We start from the raw sequence: 10,000 nt of genomic DNA on the forward strand, positions 1-10,000 counted from the left end.
TTATTTCTGACACCAGCAGGGATAAAACAGCGAAACTACAGGCCATTCATATTCATATATATTCAACTGTCCTATATAGGACTATAGAACTTCCTATATAGACTCAATTTCAAAGCCGGATGCTGGGCCCTTGCACACGACCCACGTATTGTCACGGTCGGGGGGGAAACCTCACGCGTTCAAAACTGTTACTGTTCAGGATTCAAATTCCAAAATAGCCCAAATAATTGCAGATCTACAACCTAAAAACACGACACATTTTGAGCTTGAAGATCTGCTATTTTGTTCCTATTTTTTTGTGACGCTGTAGTATGACGAAGTGGGGCATTCATTCACGGAAAAAACATAGAAACGTTAAAATATGGACGCGCACACACACACACACACACACACACACACGCGTGCGCGCGCGAGTGCGCACACACACTCACGCACACGCACGCACACACACACACACACACACACACACACACACACACACACACACACACACACACACACACACACACACACACACACACACACACACACACACACACACACACACACACAAGCGTTCTTTCCTAGTCTCCACCATCTCAGTTCTCATCATCTCTCTCTCTCTCTCTCTCTGTCTCTCAGGATTTGACCCCCACCTCCCACCCCCAGGCTGTACTTCCATTCTCCTCCATCAGCAGAACTGGGGGCTCAGCCTTCATCTCTGACAGCGGGACAGCCAGCGGTCACCCCCCCCCACCCCCCCCAAGCTTCTGCACAAACACACTGTCTGATCATCAAACATCTATAGGACCCTGTGACGGTTATGACATAATAATCGCCTGATCGAAATTATTGGACGTAATCACAAATGATATATGTTTTGTGGCATAATCGGTAGAAAGACCTTAGAATCCGTATCAATTCAGCTGCTGAATAATGTTTATACATTTTCAAACATTTTCAGAAATAGTGAAAATAGTAGATAGTCAGAGGCCAGTATCTTAGTTTTTTGGGGAAAATACCCTGACCACAAATAAATCACAAATGTCTTTTTTCCCCTCCTTTTGTGTGTGTGCGTGTGTCATACAACCCCACCACCAAAAAGGGCAAGAAAAATAAGTTACAAAAACTGACATTTCATGTCATATGACATTTAACATTGAGGTGCACAGACTTCTAAAGTGCCCACTCTTCTGGTTGCCATCAATCAAACCATTATTTATTCTTGAAGAGAAACAAAAATGAAAATAGAAATTGATGGTGTTAAATATTGTAAGACATGAGAGGAAACCCCTAAATGTTCATCCATACAAAAAAAGAAGAAAAAACAAACAAATATAAGATCTATATATTTCATATGAGTATGTACACTAGCAATATTTTGTAAAAAATGGTCAATGTATGTGAAAATATCCTGGACACAAAGCCTAGATACTGTGTCTATGTATCTTCTCAGAAAGGTAAAAATGTGTTGTGGTTCACACACACACACACACACACACACACACACACACGAGGGAGATCAGCAAAGATCTGCTCTCCATCGGAGGGGAAAGGCTTCAAAACAGCCGCCATATTGATCACCTTGTTGTTGTTGCGTGTGTGTGTGTGTGTGTGTGTGTGTGTGTGTGTGTGTGTGTGTGTGTGTGTGTGTGTGTGTGTGTGTGTGTGTGTGTGTGTGTGTGTGTGTGTGTGTGTGTGTGTGCTCCCTGGAGCATGAGCCTTAAACCACCTGAGTGACCCCTGTGAACTTTCCTCTAGCACAGTAGTTCTCAAACCTCTTCATGTCAAGGACCCCCAAATTGATGTATTTTGCCGTGGACCCCCATATGAAAATAGTTCGTGCCAGGGACCCCCAGAAGAGAAGATTTGTGTAAAAGTAATTCAATTCAATGTATTTCTAATACTTTCATGATTTTTTTTTGTTTTTGTATTAAAAAATATCTGCATATCTGCAATTTTTTAACGGCCAGATTTAGGTGGGGAGCCCCTGGAAACTCTCCTCAGGACCCCGGACCACACTTTGAGAACACTAATCTAGCACACCATCCTTTAGCCCAAATGTCTTGTTTGGGTGTAAGGAAGCAGTGGGGCCTCTAGGGGGTGCTGACAGGGCTTTTACAATTAATAACTCTACGATCTTATCCACAGCTTCTTAAAAGTAGCTGCATAGTCCACCACAACAGTTAAATTCGGGAGAACTCTCCGAACCGAAAGGTGTTGCCCTTTCTAGCGATAGTTTGTGTCTATGAATGGTCACTATAGAGAGACATTTCAGAGGTGTCGGCTTGTGTCTCTTCAAAACTCCCGTTGCTTTTCACTCACTTCACTGCTGACCGGATGGACGTGAAGCTGGGCTGTATCCTGGAAACAATGCGGAACGTCTGACCAACGTCTGACCAATCACAAGTAGCCGAACTACAGTAGTTTGGGTAATCACAACATCTCGGAAGGCACGGAACCCTAGACTAGAGTTACAATATATCTCGAGAATGGACGGCCCCTCCCCAACCCTCCAACGTCGGAGCCAATAGAGCTGGCGCACTTATAATTATAAATGCGGAAGTCTTGCAATACCAGATTTGGCCAACAAGCGTCTATGACTTCAATAATCCTCCTTGGTTCTGGGGGCTTGCACAGAACGCCCAAAATCAGTTCTGATCCCGCCCACCCTGGCCTGAACCTCTGAATGACGTCGTATTCCGAACAAATTTCGCCTGGCTGGTGTAATATTCATTAGGCTTTACAAGTGCGGAATAAGCAGAGTAAGCACGAACACTAGTCAATAAACAACATGGTAAATAATAGAGTGCAGAGAGAGCATTTCTAGTGCCTCAAATACACTAGGATACCTGGTAAATATATACAAATATATAACATTCTGTACATTTGAAACTATAGGATACCAGGTAATCAATTAACCTAACATCTGTCTAATTAACATTCTTAATATTTGTAGTCAAGAACAACTAATCCAAGTAATACAAAACAATATGAGAACAAGTGACCAAGATATGTCTGCATAGCCATAGTAGCTGTTTCTTGGTCAACCGCTAGTGTCAATCGAAAGAAGAGGTGGCAAGACAGGGAGAGTGAAGTGCTAGTGAGTGCTAGGGTCCAAATTTATAATTTAGGCAGTTAGCGGACGCACTTATCCAGAGCGACTTATACAAAGTGCAAGTGCATCAAAGTAAGTGGCAAATGACAGGGTAAATGGTCGAGTAAATAGAATGCAAATAAATCAATTAAGTGCTACAAACAACTAGGATACCAGGTAAACACCAAACCTAGCATCTAAACAACATGCTATCTAAATAACAGACATTTGTGGACAAGCAAACAGTATTTCTTTAGGACTATGTCATTTTATTTTAGGACTCTTAGTCTCGTTTACGGGGAATGAGAAAATATCTTCTTTTCTATGTTCCATGGGCGACGGGGCTTTCTGCTCGGCCACCCCTGAACTGTGGAACTTCTTTTTTTTTAAAGCCACACTGGTTTTACCTCTAGGCTTTATATCCCTCATGTTTTAAATGTTTTGTTTCAGTTTCTTAGATGTTTTTTAATGGTGTGATGATTCTTTCTTATACAATTGCCTATTGTAGCACTTTGAGATTTCCAGTGTAAAAGTGCATTATAAATAAAATCCATTATTATTATAATGTTTTTATTCTCTTCTTATTGTTTGTTTCTACACTCAGCTGCTGATTGCCGAGTCTGTAAATGTGGATCTTTAATCATGGCAAGAACATTCCACACATTTATAATCTCTGTTTAATACCTGGCAACACATTGACCTTCTAAGAAGAAGATGTGCAGATTTAGAGAATTCCAAGTTTGCGCCTACCTTGCACCTCTCTCTTAATCTCCCCATTTCTCTAACTCTCTCTCTCTCTCTCTCTCTCCCTCTCGCTCTCTCTCCCCTAGACGGAGATGTGAACAACAGTCGTTGAGTCAGTCAGCTATTCCTGGTATGGCTAAAACTCCAGATGTCTGACATATCACAAAGACTCACACACACACATAACAGGCTGCAATCACATTCTCATTCTGCAAAGGAGAATATGCTGTAGTCTACTGTTTCTCAACATAGGGTCCGGGGCACCACCGGGGGTCCAAGTTGACATTGACTGATTATTGATTGATTATTTAATTTTGGTGTCCTGCCCACAAAGTGCCCAACCCTCGTGGGTTTATAAGACACCATTTTACGATTACAGCATGTTTGTATTCACATAATACTCTCCATTACAGCTCAGAATTATACAGTGTTCTGTCTTCTCTCCCAAGCTTGACATATAAAATGTTCCATAACAAAAGCTACTCTCCTGAAACATATCTCCAGTGTTTCATAATCATCTAACTCAAGGAAATCAACACAAATGGAAGACATTTTTACCAACAAATACCTCTCTTATATCATCATATTTAAAACAAAAACAAAATTAACCTCGTTTTCAATTTCACAGAGTTGACAAAACAGACTGTATCTCTCTTCCTCTGGAGTGGCATTAAACCTGAGAGTGTACATTTGTATTATACTCTCAGTACATTTGTATTATACTCTCAGTACATTTGTATTATACTCTCAGTACATTGGTATTATACTTTCAGAGCTTAAATAAGCTGCATTGAGGATTTGTACACTGTAGATTGGGGTCCCCGACAGTAAAGTGCTTGGCGATAACCTACTTTAAATCAATAATCACGATTAATTTCAAACTTTTCAAACCAACGTCAAACTTGTGCCGTATGGGTCACATCCATCCCCGGCTGTCACCCAGTTTGATGGCATGGGTGTGGGAGAGAGCGTTGCCTCAGCACTTCCTTTACGACACAATTCGGCGGTTCTTAACCTTTTCCGCATCAGGGGGGCCCACTTAAAAAATCTCGAAAGCAGTAAGTGATATTTTTTGGTATTTTTTTTTGTTTTGTTAAAAGGGTTAAAGTACTATATTCTAATCATTGCTACAGAGCGTTTGTTCGGTCACAGGGGTCTCTTCAGCTCTTTAGTAAACAGGATATAGTACATTTCAGGTAGGTGACACATTTTAAGCCAATCAGGAAAGAGCACTGAAAATGCATTTTCTGTTTAATAAAGAGCTGGAGAGACATGGGAGACTCCTTTTACTGAACAAACACTCTATAGCAATGAGTACTATCAGAATATAGAGCTATTAAACACTTATTTTAACCAAAGTAAATCACTTACCCTACCTTTAATGTTATAATATCAATACAATCTTAGTGTTTTGCCAATTATTTGGGGGCCCCCTTACAGTATCCGCACGGCCCAAATCACTGGTCTATGTGTTCACAACATTTTAAGAGCTACCACTACTCTCCTATAGACAAGAGGATTTATGGGAAATAAATACGTACCGTACGTTTTCCCAAATGTGTCATGTTGTTCTTAGTTTGCAATATGTCTGCCGTTATAGTAATGATTCTGCGTTTAGGAGTGTGTGTGTGTGTGTGTGTTTGTGTGTGTGTGTGTGTGTGTGTGTGTGTGTGTGTGTGTGTGTGTGTGTGTGTGTGTGTGTGTGTGTGTGTGTGTGTGTGTGTGTGTGTGTGTGTGTGTGTGTGTGTGTGTGTGTGTGTGTGTGTGTGTGTGTGTGTGTGTGTGTGTGTGTGTGTGCCTGAACAGTCGCTTTTGTTTCAGCTTCAGACCAAGCAGTGTTAAACCAATTACTGAAGGTGTGACCGCCCCACAAATAAACAGCACAGCGCACACGCACGCACGCGCGCACGCACACACACACACACACACACACACACACGCACACACGCTCGCACACACAGTGCCAAAAAGCCAGGGTGTTGCTGGGTAAACAAAACTCACTCCGTCCAACAGGACCAGTTCTAAAAAACACAGCATCTAAATGCTTATCAAACTTCACTCTCGTTATGCTTTTCATATAGGCTACATAGACATGCGGACACCTTAACATAATAAATAAACATCAAATGAAAAAGGTTCAGAAATGTGCTTTGGTACAAAGGTATGACTTGTAAAATTGCCAATATGTCTTGTTTCTTCCCTGTTGCTGATAGACTTCAATCGTCCAGTGCACCAACCCAACACAAAACAACCTTTTCTCATGGGTGCAACCCACATACTACATACCAAAGAGTATAAAAATGGGACCCAGTGCCTCCCTGCTTGGCACTCAGCATCAAGGGTTGGATAGGCTCTATGCACAGCAGCCATATTGTGAAGATATTCACAGGTGTTACCAATGATACTAATGAAGGCTCTGTTCCATTCTGGTCAAACAGAGTCAGGGTGCCAGGGACCTTCATGGTTCTTTAAGGGGTTTCCAAATGGCCCCTTACGAGTGTGTAGCTCTGAGAGTGTACAAATGCGGGTCCATTTGGTTCCATTTTTACACTCTCAGAGTTATAGGGGTTGTGGAAATTGAAAAATCTGAGAACCACTGTGCTACACTAAATGGAACAGAGCCTTCATTAGTATCATTGGTAACACCTGTGAATGTCTTCACAATATGGCTGCTGTGCATAGACTCTATTGGGGGGTAAGTCCTTGCGACATACTAGCGTCATGTCCAGGGGGTGTGCTTGTATATCATGGCTGGGGGATGTACTTGGGGATGTAGCCTCACGCTTTAGAAACAGGAGACAGGCTCCTGTCCTATGGGCCTCATGGCCCGCCAAGGCTTACTTAACCCACATACTGAGCTGTGCTGTGTTCATCTCACAAACCAAGTCCAAAACCATTTATTTTTTATTTTAATTTTAAAACGATTTAAATACCTTTGAGCAACAATGGATGATGATGAAGGGCATTAATGAACAAAAAAAGCATTAAAAGTTGAAATATGGAGACAGCAATGGCACCATTTTTAAGAGAGGTCTTTTCCAACAGTATAAAAGTTATGGCCGAGAAGCATTACAAACAAATAATCTACCGAAAACTGATTTCTGATTTTTGGTTTGGTGTTCAATAATAAAAATGCATTTCTATAACAGCTTTCTACATGCAAGTCAGGGACACCCCTCCCCCGAACACGGGCCAATTGGGTTTGTATACAGACGCTCGACAAAGCCGGATGCACCACGGTGGATTCGAACCCACAACCTCTGTGGTGGTGGGCAGGCACGGATTTGCGGGTCCTTGACGTGAAAAGGTTTGAGAAACCACTGATCAAAACGGATGCTACACAACTACTAGTATTGATTTCTTTCAATATTGAAACTGAATATTTGAATTGATTATTTTAAAACTCATTTCCCACAGTATCGACACTATTGATTGCCGGCTCTCTCGTTTCTTAATTGACTTTACTTAATTTAAAGATAAGTTAATTACATAATGTGGTTACTTTTAAAGGCCTGATCTAAAGACAAAACACAAATGTTCAAGAAAGAAAAAAAATCTTTTGTAGTACCAGAGACAAGCTGAGGAGAATCGTTCTGCAACAAAAACAACATACTGACAGCCTTGAATAAAGATCTACAATGTTATGCCTTCTGCCTTGTCCGCCTTTTCCCCCGCGGTAAGAGAATATATCGGATATTGATGTTTTTTCAAGGCATTTATATCAAAGTTAGAAAGCGCAGTATCGTGACAACACAACGAGTGACAGCCTCATCCCCATCGAGACAGAGGCTGTGGAGCTGAGACAAAGCTAAATGACACATGCTTTGCACTTAAACCCCATATGGTTGAGCGGAGACCCTCAGGGCTCTGTGCTAGTGTATTTTCTGTTTTCTGTTATTGTGGGGATAGTCTCTCAAGATCTCTCGCAGAGCTGCGCTTGAATCTGTCGGGAGCCCCGTTGAGAACCTATGCACATTGGCTACAAGTGGGCGGGCCTTCAGATCAGGAAGCAGGCCGCGCTTTACCCAATCAAATGTAGTGGGCGGGATTTGCATCTGTGCGCTCGCTTCCCACTGGAAACAAACCGAAACTCATTTAACAATAGCGTCCTCGAAGCCGACAAAACCACGGAAAGTTAGTAACATTTTAACTTGCTCTTTCATCATAGAAACAAGTGGGCTTAAAACCAAAACGATCCATGTTCTTTGGGAGAAATGGTGTTAGTGGTCCATGGAGAAATATTGTTAGTGGGAATGAAAACATAGGCGCACCACCGGAAGTGGAGGGCTGAGGGCAGACCAACACCCCGGTTTCCAGTCGGCATAGTTTTACTTAATCACTCCTCCCAGAGTCAAATCAAAGGTAAAAAAAATAGCAGAGGGCTTAGCTTTTGCTGAAAATCGACAAGCTCACAACGCGTCGGAGCGCAACGCATCGTAAACTTGTTGATCTGCAAAAGCTTTTTTTATGGGGGCCCCCTGGCACAGTCTTTTTCATATTTGGGGAGTCCTTGACATGAAAATGTTTGAGAATGTTATGTTAACTATGTTTTGTTTGTCCAATGAAGACCAAACCTTCATGTTTCTTTCTGTGAGAAGCATGTATACTAGGGGTGTCACGATTTGTCTAATATACGATTAGATTTGACTTTCGATTTTAAGGTCACGATTCAATTCACTTTTAGATTTTTAAAACGTCCCTTTTTCAGCAACGACAGCTATATCATTATTCATTCATAGGCTATTGAGTCTTGATTTGTTAAGAGAAACACATTTCTCAATAAGTCACTTTTATTTGAATAATAACATTTACAAATAACAAATGAGAATCTAGAATAACAAAAAAAGTGACCATATTAACAGCCTCGTGGCCTCCCTCGGCCATGCGCATGCCAGATCTAACAGAACGAAATAACGAGAATCGCGATCCCGCTCGTTTAATTTCGATTCAGTGAATTGAATGTCAGTTACGTTACGATTCGATTCGAATCGTGACGCCCCTTCTTTTAAAACGTATAAACGTCTTCCAAATCAAATCAAATAACCGCTGATGGAAACGACAAGGTGCTACAGTAGCCTAAAACAACACAACAACAAAGTGATAGACTCATCATCATCATCATCATCATCAGGGAGGGGAGGGGAGGGGGGGCAGGCTGCATGTGGAGCCGAGATGAAGCTCAAATGATGTAGAATAAATGTACTGTGGATGAAGAGAGCCAGTCCCTCTCCTCCTCCTCCTCCTCCTCCTCCTCCCTCCATCCATGAGCCATTAGCGGGCAGACAGACGGGACGAATGACGACCCAGGAGAGAGGAGAGGAGAGGAGAAACATGATACAAGCTCTCTCTCTCTCTCTCTCTCTCTCTCTCTGTGTGTCTGTCTGTCTGTCTGTCTGTCTGTCTGTCAGGCAGCACAGCAGGCCTTATTAAAGCCTAATATTTGATGCTCCAGTCGCACGGCGGACCGAAAATAGCAGACCTCACAAGCTCACAAGTGACGCACGCGTCGCTTGTGAGCTTGTAGGTCTGCTATTTTCGGCACGCGGCGCCTGCCTGCGAAGAAGTATAAATCATCTATTTTTCTTCTTTAAAAAAAACAACAAAGCTCTCTCTCTCTCTGCCATAATAACTACGAATAAGTGAATTACACCTACAGTCCTACACTTTCGCCCTCCAGATGATATAAAGTAACAAGAGTTGTTTGAAAGACAGGATTTGTAGGACAAACCCACATGGCAGGATCCTGATTTAAGTATGTTGGGTTTATCTCTGGAGCTATAGCTATGTAATTAAACACTTCTGGTGTAAAAAATGTAAATAAAACAACTCAATGTGACACTCCTGAGTGTTAAAAACATGCCTATTATAAACACACATGGGTCCATTTTTGTTTTTATGTTACTCTTTCTTGGCCATTAGAGAATGCTTCCATGCTTTCAGCACAATCTTAAAACATGGTTATAATAACCAAGCCTGCGACCACATGCAATCTTTTGCACTTAGAACTAATTATTTTTGTTGTATTCTTTATTTAATGATACTAGCACTTTAGTCTGTTCTTATTTATAAAAACAAATAGTTTAGTTTAGTTCTATTTATATATACTTTGCACTATTACTTGTTTAGTGTTCTGTTTTTTTTTTTTTTACCTTGTATTGTCTCATGTTCTGTGGGATCTGC

The 10,000-nt window shown here is 41.5% G+C and overlaps 1 protein-coding gene across 1 annotated transcript in view; it reads right to left on the bottom strand.

Annotated features, from left to right (window-relative positions):
* Positions 1 to 10,000, bottom strand: part of rgmb (repulsive guidance molecule BMP co-receptor b) — a 28,987-nt gene that overhangs the window by 17,915 nt on the left and 1,072 nt on the right. The gene's annotated exons all lie outside the window — the stretch shown is intronic.

The sequence above is a fragment of the Gymnoscopelus microlampas genome, assembly GCF_963454915.1.
Source record: "Gymnoscopelus microlampas genome assembly, chromosome: 4".
Classification (NCBI taxonomy): Eukaryota; Metazoa; Chordata; class Actinopteri; order Myctophiformes; family Myctophidae; genus Gymnoscopelus; species Gymnoscopelus microlampas.